Consider the following 17778-nt stretch of genomic DNA (forward strand, 5'->3'; position numbering starts at 1 on the left):
AAGCTAGAAACTCTGTATTCACATCGGACAAAACAAAATTGAGAACAAGAAATAGCCTCTGTTGGGTGACTTCTGTGAGTGGGGGTAATTGTCCAAGAACACACCACAACCGAAAATGTGCATGTACCCAACAACAGAGCTTCCGAACAAACTGGGAAGATCTGAAAGGAGCAACAGAGGAACGTTTAGCTATGCTTGTGTCTTAGTTACTGTTCTATTGCCATGAAGAGACACAACAACCAAGGTAACTCTTGTGAAGCATTTGACTAGGGGCTTGCTTACAGTTACAGAGAGTTAGTTCATCGTCATCATAGCAGGGAGCGTGGTGGCAGGAAGACACCATGGGGCTGAGGGCCCCTAATCCTGGTCTACAGGCAATAGGGAGAGGGGAGGGGGCACAAAGCCCATCCCAGTGCCACACCCCCTCCAACCAGGCCACACCTCCTCATCCTACCCAAACAGTCCCACCAACTGGGGACCAGCCATTCAAATGTATGGGCCGCTGGGGCTGTATTCTGTACCATTAAATAAGATTCAGTGCTGTGGAGATGAAGTGCCACCTGCTCATGATCAAGCACCAGAGTTCAGATCCCCAGAATCCATGTTCAAGATGAGCCCTAAATGAATAAAATATACATTAGAATTATATCTCAAAGAACCTAGTGTGTGTGTTGTGTATAGAAGCATCTAGTGCCATTAACTTCTGTAACCCCAAAATTGTTTGCTCTCATCTAGATGCTGACTGTCTCAAAGGCCCATGAGGTTGGTCCTAGAACTGTGATTTTAAGAACTGATGGAACCTTCAAGGAGTGGGACCCAATGGGGAGACCTTCAGTCACCAGGTCATGCCATGAAAGCATCTTTCCTGTTTTCTCATTTGCTTCCTAGCCATGAGGCAAGAAGTCCTGTCTGCTACATGTTCCCTAAAATTGCCACCCAGCACCCCACCACCCAGCACCCCCACCACCCAGCACACTCACCACTCAGTACCCACCACCACCCAGTACCCACAACCACCCAGCACTCCCACTACCCAGTACTTACCACCATCCAGTACCCCTCACCACCCAGCATCCCCACCACCCAGCACCTCCACCACCCAGTACCTCCCACCACCCAGCATCCCCACCATCCAGCACCCCTACCACAGAGCACCCCCTACCACACTGCACCCATGACCACACAGCACCCCCACCAGGAACCTAAAAGTAATGGGCCTCCCCATTCATGACCTTGAGCCTCTAAAGCCACAAGACAAAAGAAACCTATTGTTTGTATAGGCTAATTTTCTTTAAATTATTTAATTTGTTATAATGGTAGAAAAGTAACAGCACTCTAAAATTAAACATTTATTTTCTAGAGATAGATAAAATGTTGATGGTAAAAATAATGAACCACGGATACACACCACAGATGAGCTGCATAATAATTAGGTGTATTGAAGAACACAGACAAAAAGAGGACATTTGATGTGATTCCTTGGATATACAATTCTGTATCATCTATAGTAGCCCCAGGAAGATAAGTGGCTTCTTGGGTGGGTGGGAGGCAGTGTGAGGGATGGGTCATCAAGAGAAGGCACAGAGTGATTTTATCCAATATCTTGACAGTGGCAATGGTACAGCAAGAATCAAATCTGTCGGCGATTAACAGACTTAACGTTTACATCTGCAGTTTATCCCACAGGGGTTTTATTTAAAGGATTTATTTATTTTATGTATGTGAGTACACTAATGTAGATATCTTCAGACACGCCAGAAGAGAGGGCATTAGATCCCATCATAGATGGTTGTGAGCCACCATGTGGTTGCTGGAATTGAACTCAGGACCTCTGGAAGAGCAGTCAGTGTCTTAACTGCTGAGCCATCTCTCCAGCCCCTATCCCATGGGAGTTACATTTCAATAAAAATAACCTTTAAACAGTCGACTTGTGGGCTTTACATAGGAGTAGTTAGTTGTAAGTCATCTCTATAAGTTATAAGTCAGTATGGTGACTCAATTTCACAGTTTCCTGGACTGGGTTTGAAATCACCCAGGAGCCACACCTTTGGGCCTGTCTTTGAGGGAGTTCCCAGAGAGGTAAATCTGAAATGGGAAGACCTGCACTGCACGTGAGAGGTACCATGGGCTGGGGTTCCAGACAGAATAAAAAGGAGAAAGGAAGCGAGGCACCAGCATTCATCTCCTACTGCTTCCCGACTGTGGACACCATGGGACCGGCTGCCGCACAGTCTGACAACCTCACCTTCCCTTCCATGGAAGTAGCTTCGATCTCCTCAAATCCCAAGACAAAGTGAATTCTTACCCAGTTGATTTCCACCCAGAAGTCTATCACCACCATGAAAAGATCAACTCAGACACTACTACCGTCTTCAAGCTGTCACTATCAGTGAAGACCTGTTCGACAGATTCTGCTTTCAGCCAGAAAACACCTCCTTCCTCATCAGGTGATTATATGTGGCCTCCAGTCTCCTCCTGGGTGTTCTGTCAGGTTTTGTGGAGATCTGTGTCTCTGTTAACTCAACAGTCCTCATTTTGCATCTTTCATGGTGGTAAGAGGGACCAGGCACATCTTATTTTCTGCTTTCAAGGAATATCTCTTCTTACCTTATATCCCTAGAATCCTGGAAGTCCCACTGAAGTAGAGGGACATGGGATTTTGGTTGGATATCCTTTGTCAACAGATCTAGAGTCACAACCCCTCCCTGCTCCTTCAGTCCCAATCAACATAATGCCAACAACATGATGGCCCAATGTGACATCCTTGAGGAAGAAGCAGGAGATCTGAGGCTCTAAAAACTAGGTTGTCACTCAGAGATAGAGGCTTGTCAAACCCTTGAGCTGGGTCAAGTATACTGTTGCCCTCGCTCCCCACAAGCAGACTGTTCCTAGAGTTTGGGGGTAGGATAGAGAAAAATGCTTCTTTCCAGGTCAATGGCTTTATACCAGCCATCAGGAGGTGTTCATTTCCCTAAGCAAGGAAACCACATTGGACATAGCAGCTGTGACTGGTGCCATCCCTTCATTAGACCTACACTTATCAACAGTTACTCTCCAACATCCATCTGTCTTCTGCACAGGCCAAGTTAAGACAAGTGGGGATATGGTAGGATCTTTCAGGTCCTTTATGGCAGCGCTAGTCTTCAAAGGCATCTCTAAGGTTTCCATGTGAACTTTTTCACAATTACAGCCTTCGCCCTACAGGTCAGGGAGGTAATGTGATGACTGCCAAGTATACAACTGTCCCAGTTATGTGTTCTGGGACCAGAGAAGGAAGCATTGCACGAGCTCAGGGACTGTACTGGCTGGTTTTGGGTGTCAACTTGACACAAGCTGGAGTTATCACAGAGAAAGGAGCCTCCCTTGAGGAAAGGCCTCTGTGAGATCCAGCTGTAAGGCATTTTCTCAATTAGTGATCAAAGGTGGGAGGACCCATTGTGGGTGGTGCCATCCCTGGGCTGGTAGTCCTGGGTTCTATAAGAAAGCAAGCTGAGCAAGTCAGGGGAAGCAAGCCAGGAAGCAGCACCCCTCCATGGCCTCTGCATCAGCTCTTGCCTCCAAGTTCCTACTTTGTGTGAGTTCCTTTCCTGACTTTGGTGATGAATAGCAATGTGGAAGTGTAAGCTGAATAAACCTTTTCCTCACCAACTTGCTTCTTGGTCATGATGTTTAGTGTAGGAATGCAAACCCTGACTAAGGCAGGGACCCATATGACTTGCTATGATTGGGATCTTATCTGAAATTCAACTGACCTCCATAATCTGTACTCTGACTAGAGGGAAATTCATTACTTGGAATCTGCCATATTCAACATCAGTTCAGATCCAATATCCAGAACTCTCTGAAACTTCTGTATTCTCCTTTTCCTCAGTATACGGTTGCCATTGTAAAAAGCTGTAGTTCCTTTCAAAGCAGGAAGCAGCAATGACTGACTATAGAGTTTTGTGATAGTGTACTGAGGGTCTCTCCTTAAGGAGACATCACTTCCCTGTTATTCGTGGACTGCATAAACTGGCTCAAATCTAGGAACAGGTTGAGGAGCTGTGACTGGTGCCGTGACTCAGGTCCTGCCATTCTATTGCCCCAAGACCCTGTTGCTCCCACTGATGGAGTAAGGCTTTGAACACTTCTTGTCTGTGTCTCTTTTAGAAATACTGAGGATCTTTCAGACCATCATGAACATTGCTTAGCCTCTGCAGTCAGTCCATACCAAAACACACTCACCTTGACGTTGGCTATTAGCCCTTGGTTCTGCCACTGGGGGTGGGGGTGGGGGGGCGTCGTCGTCCATTGTCACCTGAGTTATGGCTCCACTGTAAGGCTATGCCTAAGGAGGGGAGCAATAGCAGAAGTCTGCAAGGGCACTGCCCCTCACAAGTCTGACTCCTCAAGTACTGGTTACATACGTGTCTTGGTTTCACTTCCTGTTACTGTGACAAATTACTCTGACCAAAAAAAAAAAAAAAAAAAATCTTGAGAGAAAAAAGGGTTTGTTTTAGCTCATAGTTCAAGGATACAGTCCATCATGACAGAAAAGCTGAGGCAGCAGGAGCTTTGAAGAAGCTGGTCATGTTACATCAGCCATTGGGAAGCAGAGAGGGATGGATGTATCTTGTTGCTCAGCTCCTTCTCTTCATTTATATAGTCCAGGATCCCAGGATTTAGGGAATGGTGCTGCCCACAGTGGGCAGGTCTTTCCTCCTCAGTTCACAGAGTTAAGGTAATCCCCCACGTGCAGGCTCAGAGGCACATCTGGGTGACTCTAGACCCTGTAAAGTTGATAATGAACATTAACCTGCACAGCACATCTGGATCCTGGTGTGTAGGGTATGTCTTACTGGGTGAATCTCACTCCAGCTTTGGCCCTTGGCATTTCCAGCTCACTCACAGAGGAGCATCTCAATCCACATTTCCACCAACCAGCTAAATCAATGATTAGTTCTTGTCTTAGTTGCTTCCCTATTGTGCCTAAACACCATGACCAAAAGAACTTAAAGAGAAAAAGTTTAAGTTGGGGGCTCACAGATCCAGAGGGTTAGAGCATCATGGCAGGGAATATGGGAGCATGTAGGTAGACATGGCACTGGAGAAGTAGCTAAGAACTACTGGTCCAAAACGGCATGCACACACACACACACACACACACACACACACACACACACACACAGAGAGAGAGAGAGAGAGAGAGAGAGAGAGAGAGAGAGAGAGAGAGAGAGAACAGAGAACTTGGAATGTTGTGGCCCTTTGAAACTTAAAGCCTAGCCTCAGTGACACAGCTCCAACGAAGTCACACCTCCTAACCCTTCCCAGATAGTTCCAATAACTATGGACCAAGAATTCAAACGTATGAGTCCCTGGAGCCATTCTCATTCAAATCACCACAGTACCATCCTCAACTTCATGAGCTGCATCATTAAATCCAGAATCTCTGCTTAATGGACCCATATCGATCAATTCAGCTTCATCCAACTTTATTTCTTCCACCATTATCCCCTGACCTTCAAACCCCTGCCCCCTGCATTCTGCAGACTTCTGTTTATACAAAACCTGAGCTCTATAGCATTACTTCCTCTGCACCTCATGATATCCATCATCCCTTGGGGCCTGCTGTAGATTCTAGCTGTTGCTCTAGAGGCAAAGATGCAGGGATGGGTAAGCGCATAAGGGCATCAGCATCGTCTTGGTGGAAACTGCACTGGTGACGGTCAGTACTACAGGGTGGTGATGCCACTGGGGGTGGGGATACCATGTCCCCGAGAGAACAGACCCATCAGAATTTAGGAATCCAGTGTCCACAGCCTCCCACAGAGTTTCACCTTAGATTAAGGGATCCTGTTCTCTCCCCCCACAACCCCCACCCCCATCACTGCCCTCACTTTAAGTGCAGCAGCCTTCATTGCTAAGGTTTAACATGCACTGTGACACAGCAAGGGCGTGAGGGGTCTGCTCTGCCTTCTGGTGTTCAGCAGCCTCAGCCCTGTGGCTGCGGGAGGGGAGTTTCTCCTTCAGGGCGCACTGCCAAGTCCTGAGGTTGTTTGTACACACGTGGGGCTGGGAAATGGACTCCCCGAGCTCATTCTTTTTCTTTATTACTCCGTCCAGCAATGCTAGGAACAGCAGCCAGAGTCATTATATCCCTTAGTTTTTCAAAATTGTTCAAAGCATCATGTATAGAGTTGGTAATTCCTCACTTCAAGCAAGTGGTGAGCCAGGACCACAAAGGCGTCGTAACCTCTAGGATGAGGGATGGGAGCCACCTGGGGCTGGGCTGTGAAGCAGTTAAGAAGCACATGAGCTAGAGGTGGGGATGCGGCTCTTTTGGTAGAGTGCTTGCTTAGCACACAGGAGGCCCTGGATTCCAGCCCCAGCATCAGGTAAACCAGGTATAGTGTGGACACCTTCGATCCCAGGACTCCGGAGGATCAGAAGTTCAAGGTCATCTTCAGCAATAGAGAGAGTTCTGGGCCAGCCTGTGGACTCTGACTCTCTCTCTCTCTCTCTCTCTGTCTGTCTGTGTGTGTGTGCTTCCACAGTCTCTCTGCCTCCCTGATGCAGGACCCTGTACAGCAATTCCCTGAACCTACAATTGTGTGTATGTTGGGGGCGCAGGTGGTAATAGCAACTTCCTACTATGAGTGGAGGTGGAACTCAAGAAGACATTCTTGTAGGTGGCTGGCTAGTCAGCATAGAAGATGTATCATGTCAGCGGCAGTGGTGTCCTCCAGGCTGGAGATCTCCAGAAACCAGTGGTGGGGCCCTGGACCCACAGGAAGAGTAGCTATTCTTACATGTCCCGAGTGTCCCTTCCAGCCTTCTGCACAGAGGTCTCCAGTTCAGACAGTGAGTGCTGAGCTAGAGCATCTTCCACAGCGGTGTCTTTCCATCCCTGTGAAAAGTGACAGTTCACTCCAGACTCACAGGACATTGTCTTGATTGTCTTTCCCACTTAGGGACAGAACCAGCCAGAATGCCAGAAGTCCTCTGTCGTGCCTCTCTCAGTGAAGCAAAGATCAGCAAAGACACAAGACCAACAAAGCGTTGCGTGGTTAACTATGCCTCACTGCCTGTTGGGTCCTACTTACACTCTCTCCAAACATCGCATGTCCTCTCACGGGTCTGCTTCAGCAAAACAAACACCACATGACACAACCAGAAATTTTCACTGGGGGTGGGGGAGCACTTTCATGGTGCTATTAGAATCCAGGATATGAAGATGTGGAGAATATGGGAGCCAAAGCCATGATCAGTATTCCCTGGCCACGATTCCCTGAGAATCTACCTTCCCAGGTGTCACTAACTCTTGGAGTCCAAGGATTCTGAAATCAAACCTGGCTACCCCATCTGTTACAAAGCAGCAAGGATAGCAGAATGAGACACAGCTTATGACATAGTGTGCTAGATGGATTTATAACTTTAAATTTTTCAACAGATGGTGTGTGGGCATCTATCAGTGTTCTTGCTCTGGGCCACTCAGAGGTCAAGAATGACCCAAAACGCCTACTGTGTGTGGACAGTGTGCTGTGCCCTGTGAGCCACTGGGGAAGAAATTGCCACCTGGCAGGTGGCAGCATCCTCCTTCTCTTTCAGTTGTTAGGAATCAGAGGCCCATCTGTGACTGTCCTCTCTCATGAGACTAGCCAGCACCCATCCTGTCTGGGGATCATTTTCCTGTGCCATGTGCCCAGACTATGCTCTACCTCAGGGTGTGCTCTGTGGCAAGTCTGAGAAAGGCAAAGCCCTTGAATGTGACTGAGGAGGTGGCAGTCTTGGGGCTGGGTCTGCACAGCTCCACCACGTCCTGCACTGTCTAGATTGAACCCAGGCTAGCTCCTCACAGCAACCCTGCAAGGTAGTACTACCCTTCTTTCCTCTCTCAGATGATGACACAGAGGTCCACAGAGTCCATGCCCCGGGTCACAAGGTGTGCATAAGCCCCTGGCTTTAGCCTCTGGTACTTAGATCACAGCCCCTTCAGGGATCAGCCATGTGTCTAGAGCATACGACAAAACACAGGTTCAGAGGGTGGGAACAGGGGCTGGGTCACTCCTGTGCACTCAGACCTCTTCGTGTTCAGTCTAGATGAGAGACCCCTGCATGGCAAACACAAGGTAAAGGTTAGGCAGGGCCACACTGGCCTAGTAGGCTACCAAGGGTAGCAGATGTCAGGTGAGCCCTGCCTGGCTTTCCCAGCCTAGGAGGGACATTTGTGTCTAGACTCACTGCTCCACTTTTGCCACCTTGGATCATCCTGGCCCTTTGCAGGTCTATTTATTTCTCTCTGTAAAACGACTCTTTAGGGAACAGGACCACTGTACATGAGTGTCCAGGACATATTCAGAGGTCCAGCCTACCCAGGGCAGGCTATACAGCTCAGCAACCTCAGCTTGCTCAGATCCTAGACAACAACTTGAATTGTTTCTCTGGAAACCTTGAGCCCTGGATCCACTTGAGCCAAATATGGAACACAAAGCAATCACCACCCACCCCCTGCTGCCTTCCTTGGTTGCAAATGGGTGTCTTTTTTTTTCTGGGTCCTTCTAGGTGAGCCTCAATTGGAAACACCGATCTCCCATAGTGACACGTGCTGGGAGGTTAATTCAAATTTAACTGTAGTGGAAATCCCCCATTAGGAAACGCTGTACTCTTAGGCCTTCAGGAAGGAAAGCTCTCTGGGCTGAATGGAACAGACGACATCATGGAAGATGGAGGCTGTTGAAGCCCTGCATACAGGAGGTGATCTTCTATGGCTAGGGCAAACCTTGAGAAAACCACACAGACTCCTTGGTGTAACATACGATATAGGGGCTGACCAGACAGCTGAAGGACACTGGAGACATTTCCCATGGGACTAGTTTCTTCGAGGAACACTGGTGACACCTTCTATGCATGGATTATTCTCTTCCCCGTCTCTCTCAAGGAATATGTAACAGCCATCTCCTTTCCAGGGCATCATGTTGACAATAAGAATCAGAAGTAAAAAGAATCTGATGTCACCGAGCCACTTACAGTTTTAACGGGATAGTGGATGTCAGAAGAAGAAGAAGAAGAACTGCTATGGTGGCAGGTGCTCCTATGGTGTACAGGAGGAGCCTGTCCCAGATGGGTGACTCCAGGGAAGGGTTTAGAGGGTGATCCTCAAGTCAACAGTAGATAGGGAGTGAAGTGTGATACCAGAGGGGGGGGGGAGGGTTGGAGCTCTGTCCAGTGAGGAGTAGCAGTAGGTAGACACATATGCCTAAGACACACACACACAACCACTCCATTATTAGGGTGGAAGGTTTTATTGTGAATGAGAGAGAAAGAAGAGCCAGAGGCATCTGTGGGAGTCTGCCATGGCTACCGCTCAGGGACGGAGAGGCGTGGCTCACAGCTGTGGTCCCCAGAATGCTAGTTACCCGGCTAAGTTCATGTTTCCTTTTCCTTAAAAGGGCACAAGGAGGTTGATCACCGAATATTAGAAGCACCAAAGCTTAGGCAGGGCCTGGCTGCAAGGTTCTCACTGAGGAGGTCCCCACCATATCCGACTTTGTCCAGATCACAGCAACGCGGGCTGGAGAGGTTAATATTACCCAGTGTCTATTAAACCACCTCCCGGGGGGGGGGGGGAGGAGAGATTACACCCCAAGGAGTGTACCTATGGGATGTGGGCCCCTCCCTGGACTTCCTGCAACTCTGAGCTAACAGGAGGTAATTAAATGGTCCATAGTTTTCCTTCACGTGCCTCAGTAAATGTCGCCTATGAAACCAACAGGCATTTTCCGCACTTAATGTGTGATAACTAGTCTCATAAATTCAAATTATCCCTGTAAATCTAAATTAAATGCCCAGGTTTAATGTATTCGGGACGCCTAATTAATAAAGTGCTGGCCATGACATCGCTAACCTGCTTGCTCCACACCTTCATTTTCAGCAGGGGGCGTTTCTGAGCTGTGTTTGGGTTGGAGAGAGAAGCTTCCCAAAGCTCATGTTCAAGGTTAAACTGATCCACACAGCTATCAAGGTTCCTGGGAGCCCTCCTTGCTTCATCTTCTCTCTTTTTTGTCACTGACCACTCCCTCCTCTCAGGGGTCTGTCTGGGCCACAGGGACCTCCTCAGTCTTGCAAACGTGTTCCGTTCCCTCTGACCCTCCTAGGCCTTTGTTCCTGACAGCTTAGCTGCCTCCTGAGTTCCATCCAGATGTGATGCTCGGAGCCATAGCAGCCATTTCAGGACCGTGAGGCTATAAACCTGAGGACAAGAAGCCTGGCATTGAAGATGTCAGGAAAGAATGAACCTGGCTTCTGTTTGGTGTCATGGACCCCTAACCCACAGCCAAGAATTGCCATATCTGGATCTTTTTGCAGGCCAGAAAAACAAAACAAATCAAAACACAAATGTGTGCACACATATATACAGAAGCACCCACATACATACACATGAACACACACATAAGCACACACACAGCACACATACATACACACATATACACACGAACACAAAAACACAAGAACACACACACACTGGCCTACCTACTGGGTGCAATCCACAGGGATCTGTGAGGCTCTAGCCCAGCAGAAGCAGCCAGTGAGTTGCAGCTCTCTGAGGGGAAGCCAGAGCTAGGCAGGCTGCTGGCATCTTCCAGGCACTAGGTCGGGGCCACGGAGCAGGAAGTGGCTGCAGCAGGCTCAGGCAGTCCCTAGCTACGGAAGCTTCTGGAAAGAACACTCTTCCCTGGAGGGTTACAGCTCGATAAAACAGGCACTCTCAGACGATCTTTGGTGAAATTACTTGCGCACTTTATTCCCTGTGGATCTTACAAACATTTCGGGGTGGACTGGGGTCTAAAAGCAGATGCATTCTGTTGGTTTGGTCTGAGATGTTAGGGATGCTTCATTTGTATGTGGAGGGAGGGGCTTCGGGTGTTGCCCCTATGAGACTGATTGCTTCAGCCTTCTCCATGGGGTGGTCACATGCCCCAGGGCAGGAACCTGGTAGGTAGTAGATTTAAACGCCTACCAGTCTCAATTATGAGAATTGCTGGGGTTCCTGAATCTGCTTAACCTTACCATGGTTCCTGTCTGGTGGCACAGTCCACTGCCCCACAAACATACACATACATACACACACAAGAACAGACACATATACACACATCTCACACACACACACACACACACACACATCACACACACACACATACCACACACACACACACACACACACACACACACACACACACACAAACCCTCTACATTTCCAAGCTACTTTTTAATCAAAGTCTCTGTCCCTTGTAATCAGAACTGAATTCAAGTCCCAACTGACCGTTTGAGAGAGCTTGGGTTAGTCAGGAGCCTGTCCAAGCTTTCTGTTTGCAAGCAAGAAAGTGCATGCAGTACAGAAACTGCACACACAACCTCTCCATTATTAGGATGGAAGGTTTTATTGTGACTAAGAGAAAGAACAGCCAGAGGCATCTGCGGGAGTCTGCCATGGCTACCTCTCAGGGATGGAGAGAGGACCAGAGAGAAAAAGCAGGGAGAGGTGCAGGCTGGCAATCGGCAGGGCTGTGGGAGCTGCAAAGCTAGGAAAAATGGTGGGAGAGTCCTGCCCGTAATGAGGGGCTATGCTGCGGTGGGGGTGGGGGGAGGGCAAGTTAGCTGGCACAGCCTGGGAGTTAGCATGGGCTCTGATCTATTGGAGGCTTGTCTGAATTAATAGAGAACTAGATACTCTCCGGAGATCAGGGGGTGGGGAGGGCTTGTAGGAGCGGATAAGAAAGTAATGGCTTTCTCCTGCATACAGAAACCCACTTTACAAGGTTTCTGAGGAGTGCCGAGTGGGTACTGGGTCACAGTTCAGCCTGAGCTGAGCCCAGATTGTCATTTTGGGGGGCTAAGACCAGACACTCTCTACTTCTCATAATGGGGTATCCTTGTCTATCCATGTCGAACTGATGGTCTAGCTCACTGAAAAGATGGGAGATGCTTGTGGGAGGTCAGAACAGAGCAGAAGAACCTGCAATGGATCCCTGGGTCCCCTTAGAAAATGCAGAGCCTGGGCAAGCTGCCTATCTCCCAGAGCATCGCCCCTGGCTCTGTGATCCCCAAGGGAGAATTGGAAATGCCTCTAGCAGGGTCCAAGACAGAAAGAGAGTATTTATCCAGAGCTGACCCTGTGTCAACATTGTGCAAGCCGGTTTGTGTGAATTGTGGTTCTTGATTCTTCCCAGCTCCAGTAAGAACACCCATACTAACACTTACTAACAACACACTCCAGCTTGCAGATGTAAGAACCGGTCACACCCAGGTGTGATGGTTCACACCTTATCCAGGCAGTGGGGAGGCAGAGGCAGGCAGATCTCTTTGAGTTCAAGGCCAGCTGGATGTGTGTAATGAGCCAAAGCTACATAGTGAGACCCTGGGTCAAAACAAAACAAAACAAAACAAAAACACAATTAACAAGAAGAACCGAGCACAAAGAGGCCCACAGCTAGTGTGTGACCCACGCAAGATGTGAAGCAGGCAGTTGAATGAGAGAGCCCACCCTGCCGCAGTGGCCCTGCCACGTGGAAGGTGAATGCTTAGGCTGCAGCCTCTGAATGGATGAGTTGGAGGTGTGTAAGCACGCCTGGTTCATCTTCTCCCCCTGCCACCCGGTGAGGAAGCCCAGGAAGCAGGCAGCAGTGGGGTTCCCTTGTCTAACTCCCAGCAATGCCGCCACACTCCTCAGTGCAGCATCTCCACCGGGCGCTGGGGCCCCACAGCACGCCTCCCATGGCAGAAGCTCTCTTGGCTCCCTCTGCTAATTCATTTGCTCCCATGTTAACTTTTATTACTTATTGATTTTCCTCCAGCCTCCCCTGGCTATCTCCATGTTGATCTGCTTAGCTTAGTGGAAGGTACTCAATGGGAGAGGTAGAATGTGGTATTCTGTGGCTGCAGATGGGCACCCATACTAATGGGGACCAGGGCCTTTGTGGGGGGCAGCGGTCACCCATCACTCTAACACCCTGTTGAGCTAAGGAAGCCCAAGGGGTGGGGCTCCCATCTGCTTCCTTAGACGGTACCAGCAGTGAGCTCAGCCTCTGCAAGACGCCTGGTGAGGACCCTGGGCTTGGAGCAAGAACAGAATAAGCAGCAGACTGGGGGGTAGGGGGGACATGCTGAATCAGGTCTCAGGTGAGGAGACGAAAGGGAGGGAGGGTCTTAGCAAGGGTCACACAGAAAGGATGATGGTCTATGAGACAAGGGGGCCACTAGAGGCTGGGCCCCACAGGAAGCTGGGGTGTTCTGTACTGAACACTCTGCTCTGTGGGGGATGGGGTAAACCACAATTCACCATCTTCACATGCAGAACACCGACCTTCTGTACATGGAAAGAGTTGAAGCCGAAGGGAGATTGAGGAGAAAGAAGTATCAGCCTCCTGGTCCACATGGGAAGTGTCTTTGGGTGCTCTGGAAAACTGTGAACTGATCCAGGACAACAATGGTGGTGACAAAGAGGCAAAGGAGCCTCAGCCTGAGGTTAAGACAGATCCCGGAAGCAGCATCTTCCCGCTGTGGAGAAGCACACTCATGAAGAAGCCAGCGGTGCACCATGGAGGAGCCTTGCAGGCCAGGTCCTCAGCTTCCACAGGAAGAGCAAGCTGCTGTCCCATCCCAGATGGAAGTTGGATACAGATGTAGGACACAGTCTGGCAGACCCACATCTGCATGAAGTCTGAGCTGCCCGGGGCTGGTGGTGGTGGTGGGGGGTCTCTGAAGCACTAGGGTCTAGTTTGATGGAGAGAGGCTGGGCTTTTCCATGGGGTACCACCTGCTCCCTTCTCTGCAAAGGCACTATTAATGAACCCCTGCTGGAAAGTGGGTGTGGCTTGGGTTTGGGGTACAATTAACTAGAGCTTGATCATTGCCAATTTGCTCTTCAGGGGGGCCTTAAACCATGATGACATAAATCAAAATATAAAACATCTACGCACCAGAGGACAGGACCAACAGTGTGTGAACGCAATGTGGGGAGTGGGGAGGGGTGGAAATAGTCTCAAGTTGTGTCTGATGTGCATGATTTCTCACAAGAGGTAACAGCAACAAAAGATTTCAGATGTTGCCAAAGGGGAAAAGTCTTCAAGAAACACATTTCCAAAGGAGACAGAAGAGTGAGTTTCCAGCTGCCTGGATACCCTCATCCTTTCATAGGAACAGCAATTGCAACCCCCTCCCAGGGTATGGTGAGAATCAGCGGTCTCAGGCACTCCCAGGGCTGCCCTGTGGGTGTTGATACCCAGAACCAGTGACTGCTGGGATTTGTTCCTTATACCCTGTGTCCCTCCTGGGATGCTGTTTTCATTGTCAACTATGACACTGCGTAGAATCACCTGGGAAGAGTCTTAGCGAAGGATTGTCTAGACTGGGTTGGTCCAGCCAGCCTGCATTTGCTCTTTGGCCCCAGCACCTTGGAGGAAAACTGTTCCTTCCAGTGTCTCTGCACAAACAAGCTATTCAAGGTGTGTGGGTGGCACATGCCAGTAATCCCAGCATTTAGGAGGCTACGTTAGAAGGATCGGGAGTTGGAGGCCAATACATAGTAAGACCCTGTCTCGGCGACATCACTCCATCAAAAGGAGGTCGTCCAGTAAGTAGCTTGTGGATGTGCCCAGCCTGCTTCCAGCACAGAACCTGGGATCCAGCAGGAGAGGAAGCCACAGCTGTAGCCACACAGTGGGACCCCATAGAGGAAGGACTGGAACCTGTCCATCTCTCAGACACACACACACACACTCACCCCTCTCTGTACTATGGAAGTCCAGGCCCAGTTTAGGGAAGGGGTGGAAGGAAGGGGTGGAAGGAAGGGATTAGAGCCTGTAGGAGAAGGACCGGGGAAGGGGAGACAAGGAGTACTGTTAGCATTCAGGCAGTCTGCAACTGAGGTCCCTGGAATTGTGCCATCTGCCAGGCCCTTCACCACGGCCCAGGCCCCAGGCGACTGCCTCGTTTTCGTGGTTACAATTCCTTCTGGAGTGGGAAGTGATTCATTCTCTCTCCTAGCCAGTGTACACAGAGGCACATTATTAATATTTACTCGGGGCTTCTCCAAGGACCACAGGCAGATACCATATAGGGAAAGAAGGGAAGAGCAAACGGTCATCAGGTCTGCCACCTGCCTGCATGTGGGCGCAGGGAGAGCACTCCGTCTGGCCCAGCCCCAGAGCAAACAGACGATTCTCCCACTGTGACCCCAGCGAGGTCATGGCAGAGGAGAATCCGGATGGAATCTGGAGAGTAGAGGATGGAAAAATAGACCAGGGCGGAGTCTCGGGGCCTCTCTATGCAAATGAGAAAATAATACTAGCCCAGGTAGGTTTGAGGAAGATCCAATAGGCCTGCCCCTAGCATCGTGCCAGGAGCAGACCCCATAGAAACATCAGCAACCCCGGTGAATATGGGGCGGTGGAGGGGGGTGGGGAGGTCTGTGCCTTGCCCTGCGCTGCCTCATTTCCCAGAGTGCTTTGCGGCCCAAGGTGCCTTGCGGTAGAGGCTCCCCTGACATTGAAAAGCAGGAAACCTCCGCTAATGAAAACCAGGCCTGGAAGGGATCTGTTACTTAGGCACAGGGAAAGGTCCTTTTTTTTTTCACCCCTTTGTAAGTTGGCTTACTAGAGCCAGGCATCACCTACCCCGCCCTGCTTTCCCTCAGAAACCCCAACTCCAGATCCCCTCCTAGGCTCAGCAACCCCTACCCCCATCTGTAGCTCTCTGCATTGTGGCTGCCAGGAGCAATGAAGTCCAGATGGCCTTTCCTACCTGGTGGCCGCGTGCTGACAGCTGCTGTTGCTCGGTGCAGTCGCTGCAGATCCCTGGCTCGTCTTTATGCCCTGGTCTCCGCAGATTCCCGGCTGCCTCTGCCAGAGAGTTTATTAAAGACTTTATTAAATTGCTCTGCCCTGGCCTGCAAATTGTCTCTCTCGGCGATGAAAAAAATACTGAGACCCAAACAGCTGAGGTAAAACCCTGCGTGTCATGCAGCACACAAGTGATGGACAGGGGCTTTGTGGGTGACTCTTGCAGTCCTTGTCCCTGCTGTGGACACTAAGCCAGAGGGGAACAGGGCATTGAGATGGAGGGCTGCAGGCAGAAGGTACCAGGGATGCAGTCTGGCTGGCGCCAGAGTCACGAGGTGTGTCAGAGACAGGCGAGGCAGTGTGGCCACTCCACGGAATAATGGCGGCAGCCGTAGGAGGCTCTGGAGGTTCAGTTGTGACTCCCAGACTTGGTCCAGGGTTTGAGGGAGGTGACAAACAGACAAGCAGACTCTGGTTATATACTGGGACAAGCAGTGGAGTGGAAATTTCTCAGGCTCATTAAAGGGATTCTTAACCAGAGAGCTGCCGTCGGGAAAGCTTCCTGGAGGAGGAGGTGTCTGATCTGAGAAGAAAGTTCTGGCACTTTGCCTCTGGGAAGAAGAACTTCTGGTTACTATGGTTGCTATGGGAAGCAAGGATGGGACTGGAATTGATGCCAGTTTCAAAGCAGCACAGCCAGGCAACCTCTTCCCTAAGCTGGGCAAATATACAGCTTTATTTTGATGGGAGGCTGGTAGATTCTCCATATCTTGACACCCCCCACCCCCCGCCCCGTGTGTGTGTGTGTGTGTGTGTGTGTGTGTTGCATGCATGTGTATGTCTGTATACATGCATTTACTTATGCATGTATATGTCTGTACATGTATATATCTGTGCATGTGTGTGGATGTGTGTGTGTGTCTGTGTGTGTGTGTATGTCTGTGTATAATTTGCTTTAGGGTCTGAAAGGTGATTGTAAGTAGCTTAAGTGTGTGAGGCTGGAAGACTAAAGACATCAAAGCTTCATAGAGAGAAATAAAGGGCAAGAGCCAAGCCCAGGGTTCCTCAAGTCCCCCCACCCCATCCCATGCTCCCTCGAGTACACGCTCCTGGAGACCAGGGCCCTTGCACCAACTCTGTGTCCTCTTGCTCTGAGCAGCGGACACAGGAAACCCTCATTTGCCAACAAGCAGGAGCTTCATGGCAGTGAGTCAGCGGGCCTCAGACAGACCACTGAACACCCTGGCAGCAACAAAGGAAGTGCCCATGGAAGCCCGGGGTCCCCCATTCACCCCAGTCCCCCTCCCCCAGTGCTCAGGAATCCTTGCCGGCTCCTGGTCCATGCTCTCTTCTTTATCTTCATCCTTAACCCTTCATCATTTTTATCACCCATTCCTCAGGCACTGCCTGGTACCCTCTGTTGCTAGCTCACCTGCCAGGCAGGCTACACCAAGACACTAGAGGGCCAAGTCCCTGTCCCCAGAAGCACCTCATCTGGCCAGTGACCAGAGCTGAGACACAGGAGCCTGGGTGGCCTGACCCTGGACTTTGGGTCTTAGAGGTGGTGATAGAGGAGGCGTGTCTGTGCTGAGACCTGAGGATGCAAGGTGACCCGGAGGAGCTGGGTATAAGGTTATTAGACAGATTAGACAGCAGAACCCTTGGGCAGGGAGGGGTCTGGACCCTGGATGATGGCATCAGGTCTTCAAAGGAGGGTTTGGGGATGGGAGAAAGGAAGAGAGTCCTCAGCAGATAAGGTAAGGGTAAGATGGGCCATGGAATTTGTTTCACTCTGAAGGCTGGGGGAGCCAGACTGTTCAGTGACAGTTCCTCCACCACTATCTCCTACTTTTCCATACCATGCCCCCATCCCGTTTCTCCCTCTCCATCCCTCCCTGCACCTCCCAGCTCCGTGCCCTGCCTACAGGCACAGTAGCACTTGCAAGAGCCTGCAGCGCCACCT

At 50.1% G+C, this 17778-nt stretch overlaps 2 long non-coding RNA genes across 5 annotated transcripts in view, besides 1 other annotated feature; one reads left to right on the forward strand and one right to left on the reverse strand.

Moving 5' to 3' along the window:
* Positions 1–13868, forward strand: part of Gm46723 — a 26678-nt gene extending 12810 nt beyond the window's left edge. Inside the window, exon 3 of the long non-coding RNA XR_001784456.2 lies at positions 13331–13868. This is a non-coding gene — a long non-coding RNA (predicted gene, 46723). The remainder of the gene's footprint in view (positions 1–13330) is intronic.
* The window catches only part of Gm35779, a 27041-nt gene extending 10793 nt beyond the window's left edge, over positions 1–16248 (reverse strand). For 2 of the 4 annotated variants that reach the window (XR_390804.2, XR_881452.1), the window contains exons 1-4: positions 16116–16248; positions 15778–15875; positions 13340–13533; positions 522–617 (exon numbers count right to left, since the gene is read on the reverse strand). This is a non-coding gene — a long non-coding RNA (predicted gene, 35779). Of the gene's footprint in view, positions 1–521; positions 618–4224; positions 4454–13339; positions 13534–15777; positions 15876–16115 lie in introns of those variants that run through there. The other 2 variants (XR_390803.2, XR_881453.1) reach the window with 2 other exon arrangements.
* Positions 13965–16506: an enhancer, noted in NCBI's record as "VISTA enhancer mm1297". NCBI's record gives its function as "enhancer in: other[3/4]" and the evidence as "EXISTENCE:transgenic organism evidence [ECO:0001131][PMID:17130149]".

This window comes from Mus musculus, chromosome 4 (assembly GCF_000001635.26).
Source record: "Mus musculus strain C57BL/6J chromosome 4, GRCm38.p6 C57BL/6J".
In the NCBI taxonomy this organism is placed as follows: Eukaryota; Metazoa; Chordata; class Mammalia; order Rodentia; family Muridae; genus Mus; species Mus musculus.